A 16,695-nucleotide genomic window follows, 5' to 3' on the forward strand; every position below is an offset into this window, starting at 1 on the left:
TTAGGACTCAGTCCTACTCCTGTCTGTGCCAGATGAGGTCACATGGGGAGAGCCAGCTCTAGATACACATTCCTTCTCTTCCTGCCCCAGGCTCTGTCCTTCAGTGTGAGGAATACACCCCAGCCCACACATCCAAGCTCCATCCCGCCTCACATACATATGCTCCTTGACTATCCCATGGGCTTAGGGGTGTGTCACTGGCAGTTCAATCCATGCTCAGAAGAAAGGGCTCTGGAGAAGTCCATGCAGGCCCCAGAATGAGGCTCAGGACTGTTTCAACTGGGAAGACTGAGATCTTCTGTATCCAGAGTTTGGTCCAGATAAGGAAAGGGTGGGCATGGGCTTTGGTGGGCATGTTCCCTTGGCCCTGCAGACTCCTCACCCCATAGGAAAAGGCACAATGTGAGAAGGGTTAGAGTGAGTCACTCTAAAGTATGAGGCCCAGGGTGGGGGCCCCTCTTGCCCAGGTCTAATATTAGGGTTAGGGACTGGGAATCTTCATGCAATGGAAACAAACATTGAGATGAGAAGAGAGAGTGAGAGAAAGAAAGAAGACTGTAAGCTGTGGTTACGGTTAGAATGCGGGACGTTGGGATGTAAGATTTAGCAGCGGAGCATTCTGGGTCGTGGAAGTGAAGTTCACTGGAGTTGAGATGGTCAAGGATGATGGGTGAGGCTTAGTTGTTGGAGGCATCTGCCCCACACATATCCAATGCACAATGGTGGGATAGGCTCAGGTTGTTGGCAGGGAAACTGAAGTCACCAGGATGTTGCCAGGATAAGAGGTAGAGAGGAAAACTATGAGTTAAGTGCCAAAGTCCTCAGGGAGCATGGGAAACTGGTTATAAAGGATGACAAGTAGAGGATGGTAGAACTGATGGCATGAACCTCAAAGGAGGTGATTTTATAGGAGGGTGGAGGAGTGAAGAAAGTGGCCACCCGTCCCATGCCCAGGTCCAGCCCTAGGGTTGGGGAGGGCGTGGGAGAATGAGCAGTATTCCCTGGGACCCAATATCCAGGGGAAAAGGTAGTTTTATGAGGAGAGTGAAAGAGCATTCAGTGGTGAAGCTGAGGACTTAGGGTAGTTTGTTTACAATAGAACAATGTTCTAGAGGGCACTGTGGGATGGGGTGGCAGGGAGGGCAGCAGTGGGAGGACAGACGAGGAAGCAGGAAGCACAGACAGGACTGGGATGAAAACTAAGGCCAGGGACTTAAAAAATTTTGGGGAGTTAGGACCTACAGTTGAGGGTGAGGGGCATCCTAGGATTAACTGAGCTTGAAAGTCAAGCCAGTACCTGTGAAAAATCACTGAAATTGCACAAAAAGGACAGTGTGCCTGGTTTTGTGCATACAACTTTGGGCTGTCATTCATAGACACACTAAAGCATGAAAACCACTGATCTAGACTGTCTATCAAATCCCAGCAGTGACTAGGGGAAAGGAGGAGCATTCTATAGCTTTCCAGATTACATGCAGCGTGGACTCCATTTTGATTTAGTATTTAATATAAGATGTGATGATTAAAGCAAGGGGTGGAGTTACAGCTTAACAGTCAGGACACAAATTAAGTGCAAGCTTCATGCAGTTTCTGTCAATTGATATTCCAGTGTAGTGATTCTGGGTTGATGTAGAGACTGATATAAAGCTGTTTATTATCCAGTCAGCAACCTGTGGTCTTGCTCAGAGTTCCAATCTTGCTCAGAGTTCCAATTACACTGGTGAACCCTGTGTGTATTGTTCACACTGATGTTACAGTGATGATTGCAAAAGCTCACACCTTCCTCTATGGAAAAGCTTAGCCCAAAGTAACAGGGAAAAGGCACAGAGAATCCTGCTTCAGAGACTTCAGTGGCTCCCCTTTACCTATAGGATAAGGTCCCTGATATAAGGAAGATGGACCATGGTCCTACTCTGCCTTCCATCAGTCATGGTTCCCACCAGCCACGTGTGCTAATTCAGGTCACAGACTGTTCCCAAATCATGGTGTTTTTAGTGTCATTGCCTTTGTTTACGCTTCTTGTTCCACCTAGAATGCTTCCTTGTTCCCACTGCTTTGAGTTAAACCACCTGAATCCTTTTAAAGCCGAACTCAAATGTATTCTCACCACACCACAGTTTTTTCTCTGACTTACCAGCTACAGGTTCATTTTACTTTCTCTAAATTTCTATGGCATTTGTTACTTTACGGCATTTATTACATATTTTCCCATTATTTTATTATGAAAATTTTCAAGCATACAGAATAGTTGAAAGAATTGTATAATGAACACCTATATATCTACTACCTAGATTCCACAACTACCATTTTGCTGTATTTACTTTATCCCATGTCTATCCATTTATCCATTCATCAATTCCTCTTACCTTTTTTATACATTTCAAAGTCAGTTGCAGACATCAGTACACTTCACCCCTAAAGACTTCAGCATGCATATCATTACCTAGAGTTCAATATTTGTTTACAGTTCTTTTGTTTCAAAGTAAAATTTACCTCCATATCATGTTTTCAAAAAAATACTTGTACCTTCTGTCTTCCCAATCACACTCTTTTTTTTTTTTTTTGTGAGGAAGATCAGCCTTGAGCTAACATCCATGCCAATCCTCCTTTTTTTTTTTTGGCTGAGGAACACTGGCCCTGGGCTAACATCGGTGTCCATTTTCCTCCATCTTTATATGGGATGCCGCCACAGCATGGCCTGACAAGCGGTGCATCGGTGTGCGCCCGGGCGCCAGCAGTGGAGCGCGCGCACTTAACCGCTGTGCCGGGGCTGGCTCCATGATCAAACTCTTTAATGGTGAGAACGATTTCTTATACAACTTTATCCCCACCCACTGACCCATCCAATATCTAATAGTGATGACATTAGTAATGATAAACACACTCAAAATAATCAGGGCTAACATGTATCAGGCACTTGCTTTGTGCCAGGCATTGCTCTAAATATTTAGTATGCTTTATTTGATTCTTATATAATATACTATAAAGATACTTGTTATACCTGTTATAGATAAGAAATATGAGCTTACAGAGGTGAGGTAACTGGCCCAGGATGCATAGCTAGTTCTGTAAGTGGTGGAGACAAAACTGAAACCCAGCTCTGTCTGAGTCTGGATCATATGCTCTTAACCACCATTCACATTGCCTCCCCATTGTCCAAGCCTTACCCATTGAGGGTGACTAATCATATTTATGGAACATTCAAAGAGTCCACTGCTTTGGACCATCCTTGTCATGGCCCATTAGCAGAGATAGTTGGCTTAAAAAACTTTCCCTGGTAAATTTGTTTTTTGTTTTTTTTTTTTAAAGATTTTATTTATTTTATTTTTCCCCCAAAGCCCCAGCAGATAGTTGTCTGTCATAGCTGCACATCCTTCTAGTTGCCGTATGTGGGACGCGGCCTCAGCATGGCCAGAGGAGCGGTGCGTCGGTGCGCACCCGGGATCCGAACCCGGGCCGCCGGCAGCACAGCGCGCGCACTTAACCGCCAAGCCACGGGGCCGGCCCTCCCTGGTAAATTTGTGATGAGGGTGTGAGCCTCCACAATGAAGGTACATGGGGGATAGGGAAGCTGGCTTCTCCACAGACTTGTCACTGGGTCAGCACTGAGAATGTCTCATGACTCACATCCCACGGCTGCCTGCATCTACTGTGTGGCTGCCCTGTGTCTCTGGGGCTGGTGTGGGAAGCAGTGGAAGGAGGGTGAGGGAGAGTTCTGAGGCCTGGGAAAGTCACAAGGGCAGCTTGGCTGCCAGCCGCCTGGACACTAAGTACAGAGGGAAGCTGATGAGGAAGCCAGAGGGACAATGGGCCATTATTTCTGGCTGTAGGAGGTTGGTCAGTTTGAAGTTGGGAAGGATACATCCTTCCCAACAATTTGAGTTCTCCTAGACCTTTGGTTGGAAGTAAAGCAATTGGATTTCATATGATTCACATGCTATGTCTAGAGACTGGGGGCAGTCCCAGTGCTGGTTATGGCTGTAACTAATCAGTGATTAACTTTGAGGGCCACTCTCTTGCTGCAATCCCCACTATAGACCACTGCCAGATAACATAACTCTGAGTGCATGACTCCCCTCTTCAGACCCCCTCCATAAAGCAATCCATGCACCAGGTTAAACACAGGCTAAAGTCCTCCACAATATGGCCTAAACCTAACTTTCTAAGCAAGCACCGAGGTTTATTGAACACTAATACACAAGGCATTAATAGAATATACATATATAGAAAGAGCTCTGTGATCAAATAGAGAACTGCTGGATTAAACCAAGGTTAACCCATTTCTTTAAGTAGAACTTCTCAGAGCCTTGAGTTATTGTGCATGATGAGTCTCTGAAAGGAGAATCTAATATGTTCCCAGTTTTTTCAAGAAAGATCTTAAGAGACTAGTGTTCCATAGAAAGTGTGCTATCTTAAATGTCATTCTCAACATAGCTACTCCTGAAATTTAACCAATTCTTCTAAGACTATCATGGTATCCATGAAAATGCACTGTTCAGATCTGCTGCTGTGAGGAACACGACAGACGCACTGCTCCAGCTGCTGCCCCTCTGGATCCAATGAAGCCACATAGGCTGCTCCCAGCAGATGACTGAGCCAACGACTGAGTGATACTCAGGTCCATCCCTGCAAAACATGGGACTCCTCTAACAGGAGACTTCGGCTTGAGGATGCCCTTTTGGCCTTGCCAAAACTTTCTTAGAACTGTGCTGCCATCTGAGACTCTTCCTATCCAATCTTCCTTCCTTCCTGTATTGAAATCTGAAGCTTCTGCTTTGTCCCCTTTGTCCATTATAGGCAAATCCCTCAACAAATCTCTTGCACATTTAATTCTATCTTGGCATCTGCTGCTCAGAGGACATAAACTAGCACACCTATCTCAAATGTGTTTCTAAAGCCTTCTCAGATCCAGCTCCTCCCTGGAGCCTCATATCACTTCTATGGCATCTGCCTTTTGTGGTCTGCACTGAGAGGCCTTCTGGTACAGTAGAGAAGCTCATAGACTCTGGAAGACAGTAGCCCAGGTTTGAATCTCAACTCTGTCACTTACTAGCAGTATAACCTTAAGGAAGTTCTTCAACAAGCTGTAAAGTGGGCGATGGTATCACTATCTTGCAAGGCTTGCAAGGATTAAATGAAATACTACATTTAAAGCATTGAGCATATAGCAGGTGCTCAATAAACAGAATGATTATGATCCTTTACAGTCATTTGTGTTTTTTCTACTTTCCTCTATCAGATTATAAACTCTTGAATGTGGACAGTGTAATCTTCATCTTTAACTCCCCTGAAGGGCCTACAATATAGGCTTTATTCACAGTGGACCAACAAATAGCTGTTAAATTGAATGGAAAAAAGTGGCCATTTGCAGAAAGAAAGGGCATCTCACAGAAGAGGGGCAATCAGGAGACTCAGCCAATGGTACAGGAAATGTAAATATTCAAAATATATAATATATGTATAAAATAGAAAATGTTTATATAATATATATTTATTATATATATAATATTTAAATATATAAAAGAACCATGATTTCAGAAATAACTGCCTAGAAGAGGGCCAGGGAGACCACAGGTGTGCTCCCAGGCCCCTTTGCAGAGGTTGGCACTCTGTGCCCTGTAAACACAACCTGGAAGGGCTATTTTAGCAGTGAAAGCCTCACACCCAAGCTCAGTGCAACTAGGAAAAATGGCAGGAAAGCAAAGGAAGGAAATTGCAAAGGTCGATGAGAAACACTGTGTCAACGAATTAGAACATTAGCACAATTAGAACATACAGAACCAGGGCTTTCCTGCCTAGTTCAGAATATTGCCTTCTCATTCAGTTCAGGGTGTCAGGCCACCTTGGTTTTAGGGTTTTCTCATGGAGTCTGACTTGGTGGGGGAAACCATAGCACAGCAGTGGTTGCCCCCAAAGTAACCTGTTGTGGGTCTTTGCAAGAGGAAGCTACTGGAATTCCTAGATTTTCTGCCTATATGCCCAGCTGTGACTCCACCACTGGGGAGGCTCAGGAAAGTACATCATCTGTCGCAGAAGGCCAGCATTGCTCTCTGATGGGAGAGGAGCCTTCACACTCACTTCCGCTCTTCCCAAAGCCTTATTAGTTCCTTGAAACCCCGCCTCCAGGAAATTTTAGCAAAGAGTAAAAAAGTCATAGCTGTAAAGAAATGCCTAAGGCCCTGTTTGGGAGGCACAGCCCAGCACTAATGGCCTCTTTGCTCTCCCAACAGGCAAGTGTGTTCATGTGCAGCAAGGTTTCCTCCCCAGGCAACACCCTTCTGTTCTAACAGGATGACCCTCCATTACCAGTCTGTGTTTTTCTTCCTTTAAGGCTCTTATGCCACAGGAAAGTTCTGTGGGTATGATATATGTATAGAAGTGGGCTTTTTTTTTTTTTTTTTTTTTGTAGGGAGGGAATGTTATGGGGGGTGCCTGTTGTTAAGAGTTAAGGCTGCTGCTACAGTTCCTCTACAAGTAGAAAGCCACCAAGCTCATGAGGTCCAAATCTAGAGACCAAAGTGTACCAGGGACACCTGTTTCACCTCCTCCAAAACAGCATCAGATTTCTCTGAGTTTCCAGCAATTTTATGAGACAAGCTACAAAGACACACCATTTGAATGAATGAGTCTGCTCTCTGCAGTGCCAAGGACTTCAAATATAGTTAATTCAGATTAACTAGGTCCATCTAACAAGAGTTGGTTTGACTGAATCATAAAGCATATTAAAAAAAATTGTTTTATTACCTTCAGGAATCTAGTTGAACTATGATAATAAATTGCTTCTCAGTATAGGTCTTAAGGGAAACCTATTTTAATGAACAGATGAGAATATTTTCTAATTCAGTTCATCAATTGTTTATATGGAAAGAGTTACTTGTCAAGAGTTTAAGGCTACTTGAAATGCTTGCTCTTGTTTATATCACAGTATTTTATTTTATTTTATTTATTTAATTTTTATTTTATTTTTTTTCCCCCAAAGCCCCAGTAGATAGTTGTATGTCATAGTTGCGCATCCTTCTAGTTGCTGTATGTGGGACGCAGCCTCATCGTGGCCGGAGAAGCGGTGCGTCGGTGCGCGCCCGGGATCCGAACCCAGGCCGCCAGCAGCGGAGCACGCGCACTTAACCGCTAAGCCACCGGGCCGGCCCAATATATCACAGTATTTTAGTTGAACAAACCTTGTGTTTATAAATGGTGTAAAAGGAACCATCCAACTTGTCATTCCTTCAAAATTAGTGAAGTCTCAGTTAATGCCACAATGGCTCTGTTAGCATGAAATCAAGTTACTGTACTCATCACTCAGGAGGAACACTCAGCTTTTGCATGGGCTATTCTTCCAGCCAAGGGGCCATCCCTATTCTTTCAGATTTTGTGACACACATTCCTTCCTCTTTACAAATGTTTATTAAGCAACTAGTATGTGTCAGGCACTGTGCTGGAGACTAATTAAAAATCAACAATCTCACAGTCTAGAAAGAGACACAGACATGAACAAGTATTGTAAAGTGCTGTAGGTGCAAACATTGCTATATGAACAGAGGACAGTAGGGTTACGAAGGAGTCGGTTCACCCTGAGAGCATCGAGAAGGCCTCAGAGTTAAATATTCTTAAAAATGGAGGATGTGTTTGTGTGGCAGACAAGGAGGGGAAAGGCAGCACATAAGGAAAGAGGCCCAGGCATGCATGATACAGCATGGAATGTTCAGCAACTGCAAATAATAATAAAGATGCCCAGGCATGATACAGCATGGAATGTTCAGGAACTACAATAATATGGAAATTGCAACAGATGGGATATTAGGGGAGGAGGTAGCAGGATGAGGGGTTACCTAGCAAGGCCAGGCTGGGAAGGTCAGCTGAGTCCAGATTGCAACCTACGACAGAATGCCTGCTCAGGTTCTACCTCCTTCATGAAATTACAAGCATACAATGCTAGACATATAGAGTCCAGATCATGGGGAGCATGGGCTGCCTGTTCTCAGTACTGGGCCCACATCACATCTGGGGTATCATATTTAGGACGATTGTGAGAATCTAGGGGGCATCAATGAAGTGGGAGGGTAAATCTGGTCCCTATTACTCCATCTTGGCCAAGGCAGAAGTCTAAATTTATAATTTCTTAATTGAAAAATTTTGAAAGCATATATGTTGGTCAATTTAATTCCAGGCAAAGCCAAGTGAGAATACACCAGTGACTCACCAGTGAGACTGCATTTAAAATACAACAGCCTCAGAGCCAAGACCAGCCTTGTGAAAAAAGACTTCAGGACAGTATGGAACTGGATATGGGCCAGAAAGTTTGGAAAAACACACTATGACCTCTTAAAGAAGTAGAGCCAGGCCTTTCAAGATATAGAAGACCAGTGGGAAAGGGCTTTAGAAATAAAATGTTAGCTATATCAGTCATCTATTGCCACCTAACAAACCATACCAAAACTTAGTGGCTTACAACAGTCTATGTCTGTGATTCTGTGCATTGACTAGACTAGTTTATGTCTGTGATTCTGTGTCTTGACTTCTCCTGCTCTCCCTTGGGCTTACTCACACAGCTGCTTCAGCTGGGGACTGGGCTCAGCTGGGATACCTCGGTCAGTTGGGCCTCTCCTTATAAGATCCTTCATCCCAGGCTCCTTCATGGCACAGCAGTTTCAGGCCAGCATCCCAAGAGGGTGAAAGTGGTAGCCTCGTGGGTCACATAATAGCACTTCCAGCACATTTTTATTAGTCAAAGCCAGCTACAAAGACAGCCCCTACAAGGGGTGGGGAAATAGACTTCAGCACTTGATGGAAGAGGCAGTGAAGTCACATTACAAAAGAGTACACAGTCTACCACAGAGGACTTGGTGCCCACTGCAAAAACACCTGTATGGTGTAGGGTGAATGCAGAAGGGCTGAAAAGCAAAGAAAACCTTCCCCAGGCCCCTGACCATGCAGATACAGAACATTGGAAAAACTGAGTGGCAGAGAGGCCAAACTTCTGCAGGCTCAACCAAAGCCTTCAATGAGTGCAATTTAGAGAACAATCTAGCAGAAAAGGCTAGACACGGCAAACATAAGGGCCAGCAAGAGAGCCTTATATCAAAAGAGGGCATACTGCTCACCCACACACCCTCTCTACTAGAACTCACTTTCAGGGAGATTTGGTTCAAGTATGGGAATTCGCCAAGTAATAGTATAACCTTATACTCCAATGATACCTTTTCTTTGTTATAGCCAAGATAATTAACTCTCTGTCTTCCTTCAAGCACTTTATGAAGTGAGCAGAACAGGGACTCTTGTTCCTCCTTTAGAGATAAGGACACTACTGCCTGGAGGGACTATGTCCCCCAGTCCCCCAGAAGGTTAGCACAAAAGCCAGGCTTCTCATAACTCCCTTTCAGGTCTCTGTCCTGTGCCAGGGCATTGTCCTTGTCCCTGATGCTGCCTGAGGCCTCCCTCCCCAACTCCTTCCTACAGAGGTGGTTAAGTCATTCCCTGGGAGTGTGATATCTTCAGTTCTTAATTCCCCAGCATCTAAGGCTCTGTAAAAATAATGGGGACCTGGGTCCTCCATGCCAGTTTGTGGGCAGAGGAACTGCCCAGGCAAGGGCAGCTTATCGAGGCTTTGGGAAGGTGACGTTCAAAACAGCCCTCCTCACCCTGCAGGCTAAGCATAGCCAACTCCACTATTAAATACCTTTGGTAAGATAATAGTCACAGAGTGGATATCACTTTTCAGTTTTAACTTTTACAACATGAACTCAGTGGATTCTTATAATGTGATGATGATGATGATGATCATGATGATATGTTATGCCTATGATGTTCCAGGGATTATTTTACATCCTTTGCATGTATTAACTTAGTAATCCTCATAATAACCCTATGAGGGTAAGTACTATTACCAACTCAAAACTGAGAGACAAAGAGAGTAAGTAACCTCCTAAGATTACGTGGCTAGTAAGTAGAGGAGCCAAGATTTGAGTCCAGGCACTTGGCTTCAGAGTCCATGCCCTTAAACCACTCTACTATACTGTCTTCCAAATATTATCATCCCATTACATCAAATCAGGAAACTGAGACAGAGTGGTTTGGTGGCTTGCCTGAACCCACACACAGCCCCACTATATCATGACTAGGAGACAGAACTCAGGTCTTCCCCTTGTAAGCCAAGCCCTACTACAGTGTGACAGTTGAGGTTATCAGCCATGTCTATTTTAAATGGTTTTCCTAACAGGAAGGATTATAAGGGGTGAAAGGTGGAGCCCAGAGTGGGAAGCCAAAGGCAATGCCAATTCTGAATCTACTCCAAAACATGCTACCCTACGGCTAGGGAAATGAAAATGTAATACACTTTAGACATGCTGATATTTTCCTTGAGAAGACAACAGCTACCTTTAAATTTAGAAGCAGAGGAAGCATGAAGCTGTGAAAATGGGAGCTGCTTAGTGAACTGACCCCAGAAGTTAGAGCCCTGGAAAAGGGGCTTGGCAAAGGGAGGACCAAGGGAGGTCATGCCTCCAGATACCATTTATCCCCACTCAACTAGTGCCCAGGAAAGGGCAAACTTCCTCTCTCCTGCTGCCTAGATTAGAAACCCCATCTATTGCTTTCTACTTTGGAGCCCTCCATGAGAATGCAGTTCCCAATTCCCATGACCTGTCAAATGCGCTGAGGGCTACTTTCACCTCTGCCAAGCCCTGGTCCACCCCAAGATTTAACCCAAGAGTCCCCTTGGATGCTACAACTCAGATACCTGACCCACGCAGGATCTCCTGGCTCAGAGTGGCAGGATTGTGCTAAAAGCTAGACTCTTTCCACTCCTGGCTGGAGCATAATCTCTCCACTATAGGAAGGTGGGGGTTCTATTCTCTAGCTCTGGCCAATGTCTCTCATCTCAGGGCCAATGCCCTTATTATCATTTCAGATGTTTTTTCCCCTAAGTGTCCTTAGTGGTCACTTAAGATTCAGAATACCATCAATTGCTTTGTGAATTGGTGTATCTGCTCCTGGATATAATGACAGAATGGGGTCAGCAGATCTAGTTCTGGCCACCAGAGAAACAAGAGTTAAGATGGAATGGGGGAAAAATAAAACTGTCCCTATTCACAGATGAGATTGTCTGCAACTATGTAAAAAATCCTGAGGAATTTCCAAAAGAACTTCTAGAACTAATACATGAGTTTGGCAATGTCACAGGATAAAAGGTAAACATCCGAAAATCAATTGTATTTCTATACACTAGTAATGTACAACTGGAAACCAAAATTAAAAGATGGAATGAGGGAATAAAAAAGCTAAACATGATGCTTAAGGTAATCATTTACATAGAGCTTCAGTTGAGAGTACATTCACAACCGCCTACGAGGATGGAGGAGTGAACTAGGGAGCTTTGTGAACACCTGCATTCTCACTCCACTACATTCTGAAATGCCCTTAGGGGAGGCTGCCTCAGCCAAGTTGAAAGGCTCTTCAGGTGATTCTGACCACCTCTAGAGAACCAGTCTGACTGGGAACATCAGCAACACCTGGGAACTTGTTAGAAATGACAATTCCTCCATCCACAGAATCAAACTCAGGAGGTAGGATGTAGCGTTGTGTATTTAACAAGCCAGGTGATTCTGATGCGCACACTATACTTTGTTCAAAACAACTTCCATAGTTCATTCTGTGCCTAAGTGACAAAAGCATACAGGCTGCTAGAGGTTTGTAGCACCCTCTGCTGGTGCCCATCTGCCAAGGCAGACCTCTGAACCAAAAACAAGGCTCTCATAACTCTAGTTGGCCAGCCTGTGAATTTTTTAAAGTGAAAAAAAGTTAAGAAAAATCCTGTTTCCTATTACATCCTCTGCTGCCTCGTTCCACCGCAGCATTTCTGAGATCATGGTGCATTCTCCTTTGGTTCTGCTGCAGCTTGCATTTCCTTGTGCATCCTTCATTCTTCCGAACTTCTAATAAAGGACCCAGAAGAGCTTGATGAAACTTTCAGGGATAACAGTCCCCAAGGCCGGGCAAGTCGCCCGACACAGGAGATGGGTGGATAAGGCCTTCTCTGCCTTAGCCTAAGGGCAGTGTCACTCTGTCTACAATGGAGATGTGGGATGGAGATGTGAGTCACTCCCCTACACAAAACCAAAATCTCTCAATGGCTTCCTATAATACTCAAAGCAAAATGTAGTCTTTACCAGGACCTTTGAGGCCTGCATGATTGGAGCCCTGGCTACTTCTCTAAATTCATCTCCCATCACCCTTTCCCTTGCTCACTCTGAAGCCAAATTGGCCTCTTAATTGTAGAACACGCCAAGCCTGCTCCACAGGCCAGTGCACTTGCTACTCTCTCTACCCCTAGATAGCCACATGGTTCCTCGCTCATTTCATTCAGGCCCTTGCTCAAATGTCACCTCTGCAGAAGGCCTTTTAGTGCTGTCAGGTAGCAAGCGCTCCGTGTCACTCTCTGTCCTTTTATCTGTTTTCTATTGTGTGTATGTGTGTGTGTATATGAGTGTGTGTGTGAGATGGCACTTTTGGCTACCTAAAGAGTCAATTCCTACCAGCCAAAGATCACCAGGAATACACATCAGTCAAAGTTTTTAAAATTAAACTTCCTGCAGCAAGAGAGACTAAACACCATGGAGAGGAGTGAGGAATTTCAGCAGGAAGGTATTAGGAGAGGCTTCTACAGGATTGGGGCTCCTGTTAGGTGATCTTACAGAGGTTTCAAGAAAACAAAGAAGTGGAGTGCTAATCTGGATTGGATGTTTTCAGAAAGCGGGGCAATTCATTATCTTAGTTACTCATATTATTCAGGAGGAGGGATATATAGTTATTTTTGTGTTGCGTAGTGTCTGTTTAGGCCTGGTTACGAGTGAAGATAGTTCATCACGGTCATGCAGAGTCCTCATCTGATGTTGATATTCTATAACGTTGCTTATGTTCAGTGGCGGAACACCACTGTAACTAGGCCAGTTACTAGCTGACAGCTGTAAGGGATGCTTTTTTTCTTTCTCATATATATACTTATTATCTAGAAACTAAGCTTCTGGAGGGCAGGGACTTGGTTTTGTTTACCACTGAAGCACCAGTGCTTAAATAGTGCCTAGCACATAGCAGGTGCTCAATAAATGTTTGATAAATATTCTTTCAAAGCAGCTTCCATACCTTGGGTCTTACACATCTACAATGGTGCCCTATATCTGGGACAGGTAAATTCAGGTCCTTAGAACATCTCATAGGCGATGGCAGAGCCTATAGTAGCTGCTGGTGGGCAGACAGGTATTAACATTTCCTGAGTCCTCTAGACTCTCCCTTCTAGACAGGACTTAGCTTCTTTCAGGTGCTCAGGGAAGATAATTATCAGAAAAAAACGTTACTCTCCAATAGCAAGAGATGGCCAAGTTAAAGACTATGCTACAAATAAAATGGGAGAAACACTCAACCTGTTAAATCATCTTCCTTTTCCCATTCAACATCTTATAGTCATATGGATTTTTTAAAAAAATATATGACATAGTCTGCGATTCATTTAGTCCTCCAGAAAGATTTGCATACCAATAAAGTTGGCACCATTCCACCATTCCCTTATTATATTACAATTTAAAAATACTTCTGCAGCTTACTTAGGTAGAAAGGGAATTAAGATACCATTTTTAAACCTATCAGATTGGCAAAAATAAGAAAGTTCAATAACACATTACTTTGGCAATGGTGTGGATTAACAGGCAAACTCATATATTGCTAGTGGAAGAATAAATTGGTACAACTTCTATTGAGGTCAATCTGACAATATCTAACAAAATTTAAAATGCACAAAGACTTTGACCCAACAAATTCACTGTTAGCAATTTATTCTACAGATAAACTTACACATATGTAAAGTAACATGTTCTTTATTGCAGTATTGTTTGAATAGTAAACGATCTAAATGTCCATCTTTCAGGGAACGAGTAATAAATTATGATATCCATACAATGAAATATCATGATGCTATTAACAAGAATGAGGAAATCTCATTATATAACTATACGGGGAGAACACTAATAAATCATATGAGAAAGAAGAAAGCAGCTCTTGATGTTGGGGAGCTGGCCTGGCACTCACAGCGAGGCCTTATTGTTTTCCTGTTGGACATAAAAAATTTCACAGAACATCAACATCAGACAAGGAGATCTGTAACCATGAAAGAGCAAGACAAAAACAAGACTACTCAGTCATCATGTCTGAACACAAATAAAAACATAAGCATTATTGAAACCACAGAGATGACCCAATATCCCTCTATCCTGTCTAATATGAGTGACTGCTGTTTCTTTACCAATTGTAACGTTAGCCTCAATTCATTCCTCCTGCCTTATTGTCAAGATTTATTAAGATACCCAATCATAGAATGGCCTCAGCATCCTGAAACCATCCAATCCAGAGCAAATCCATGCTTCCTTAACATATTCCCCCGAAACCACCTAATCGAAACCCAGATCCTATAAAAGTCCTTTCCAACACCCTCCAACTGAGATGCCCTGTAATTCCCCATGGTGTGCGTTCTCCCTCACTGCAATGAGGAATAAACACACTTCTTTAATTAAGATATGTCCCTGGAGAGGAAGGCAATTGGTACATGTTAAGTGAAATAAGCAAGTGCAAAACCATGTACATATATGTACATATACATGTATATGCTACAATTTGTGTAAAATAAGGTAAAAATAAATTTTTAAAATATTTGTTTGTATATGCATAGAATACCTCTGGAAAAACACACCAGTTAAAAATGGTTGCCTCTTGAAAGGAGAACTAAAGGCTGGGGCACAGGAGTGGGAGGAAAAGAGTTTTCAGTATATATAGTTTGTTACCATGTTCATTAATCATTTACTTAAAATTAATAACTTTTTAAAAAGATAGTAAGAATCAAAGGCACCACTGTGGAATCAATAGTGAAGAAAATTCAGCATCTTGCCTGGATGGTTAGGCTTACCAAATTACTGCATGTGAGATTTCAACCATGTTAAGTCCCTCAAATTGCATCACTACTGCCAAAATGCTCTCTAGCTAAGCCTCCAAAATCAGTCTTTGTCAAAAAACAGGATCAAATTTCTTGTACTTTGATGTCTTATTGATGAAGGCTGCTGATTAGTCTGTATCAAAAATCATTAAGTACAGATATTCTCTTTAGAGTGGGATCCAGGGCTCTTAAGGCTGCAATATGAATAGGACATGGTGGTTGCGTATTTCTGGTTCTCATGAGGAGCCCTGTGAGCTGCGAACATATGGTATTTAAATATCATGGTAGTCTAGCAGAGGCCTTATAGCTATCATCTGGTATTCTTCAAAGTTACAGCTGAGGGTGATAACTGGAACTCCTCTGAGGCATTCTCTTACCCTAGCACTCTCCTCAAGTCTCCACCAAAGCCGGCTCCCATTCCACTTCACGCCTGGCAGCCCAGCACTCCAACAGGTGGGTTAGGTGCACGACCACAAGCAAGATAATTTTGGATACAGAGTATATTATATCCTATATTCATATTATACCAGCCAGTAGAAGTTGGCAGCTCATTTGTTTGGTGTCTTCATCTTCCTTGGCTGGGGGCAAAGGCCTTTTTCAAGCTGTACCCAGTCCTGGGTCCTTGACCTACTATCTTAGGGTCTCTAGCCTTCCCTTCATCTCTAGTTTGACCTTTTGTGTACTTCCCACCATCTTACCTCTCTCTTTTTGACTTATACTTCTGCCCTTTACTAATTCCTATTTTATAGTACTACTATACCTGTCCCCACAATTTAGACCCTAGCAACAGGCATTCCCAATGCTTCCATTTATAATAAAATCAAACACATACCCTGTCAACAGTTCCCTAATACATAAACAAATAAATCCAATTTTTTGCATGACAATTAGAGCCCTCTAAGCCTTTCATCATGTCCTTATGAATTATCCTTCAGGGAAGTGGCTCAGTTCAAGTTTCACATGCTTCAGTGAATTTTTGGACCCTTGGTGCCCAGTGAGCCCCTCCTCCCCTAAGGTACCATTAAATGAAGACAGTAAATTTGTCTATTGCCTCAGTGGTTTCCAAACATTTCCTTCCCCTATCCTCAACCCGTTTTTCAAAGAGAAAGCCTACTAGGAAAGCCAAATATGTAAAACACCAACTCCAGATGAAAATGGTACAAGCCCCAACTCTCTTCCCCTACCCATGAAGATGTTCAGCCAGGCAGTTTTAAAACTGATCTATTCCACCAATGAATGTTGTTATCTACCTTTTTATCATCTGGGAATCATCTTCCCAGCTAGATTATTAATTCCCTGGGGGGAAAGGCCCTGTTTTATTGACCTAAATTCAATTAATATTTCAGCATTATGTACCAGGTACTGAGCCAGAAAGGCTACAGTACTTTCATAATCTGGCCCTTAATACAACCTATGAAGCAGGCATTTCCCCCCCCATTTTACACATGAGGTTAAGCAGAGCTGGAAGAAAAGACCCAATTTAATCAACAGCAGAGATGCAACTCATATCCATGTCCTCAGAGTCTAAATCCAGTGCATTTTCTATTCCACCAAGCAGCCTCTAGGTCGGTTCTAGACTATTCTTTTCCCAGAGTTCCCAAGAGGGACCAGCTGAGGCCAGCACCAGAGAAGCTACAATTAGTAGTGATCATGAAGACTAGTTTAGTTGTGGATTAACCTCATATGGTCCTGTGACAATGCTTAATGTACCAACTACTCCA

Source organism: Diceros bicornis, chromosome 6, assembly GCF_020826845.1.
Source record: "Diceros bicornis minor isolate mBicDic1 chromosome 6, mDicBic1.mat.cur, whole genome shotgun sequence".
In the NCBI taxonomy this organism is placed as follows: Eukaryota; Metazoa; Chordata; class Mammalia; order Perissodactyla; family Rhinocerotidae; genus Diceros; species Diceros bicornis.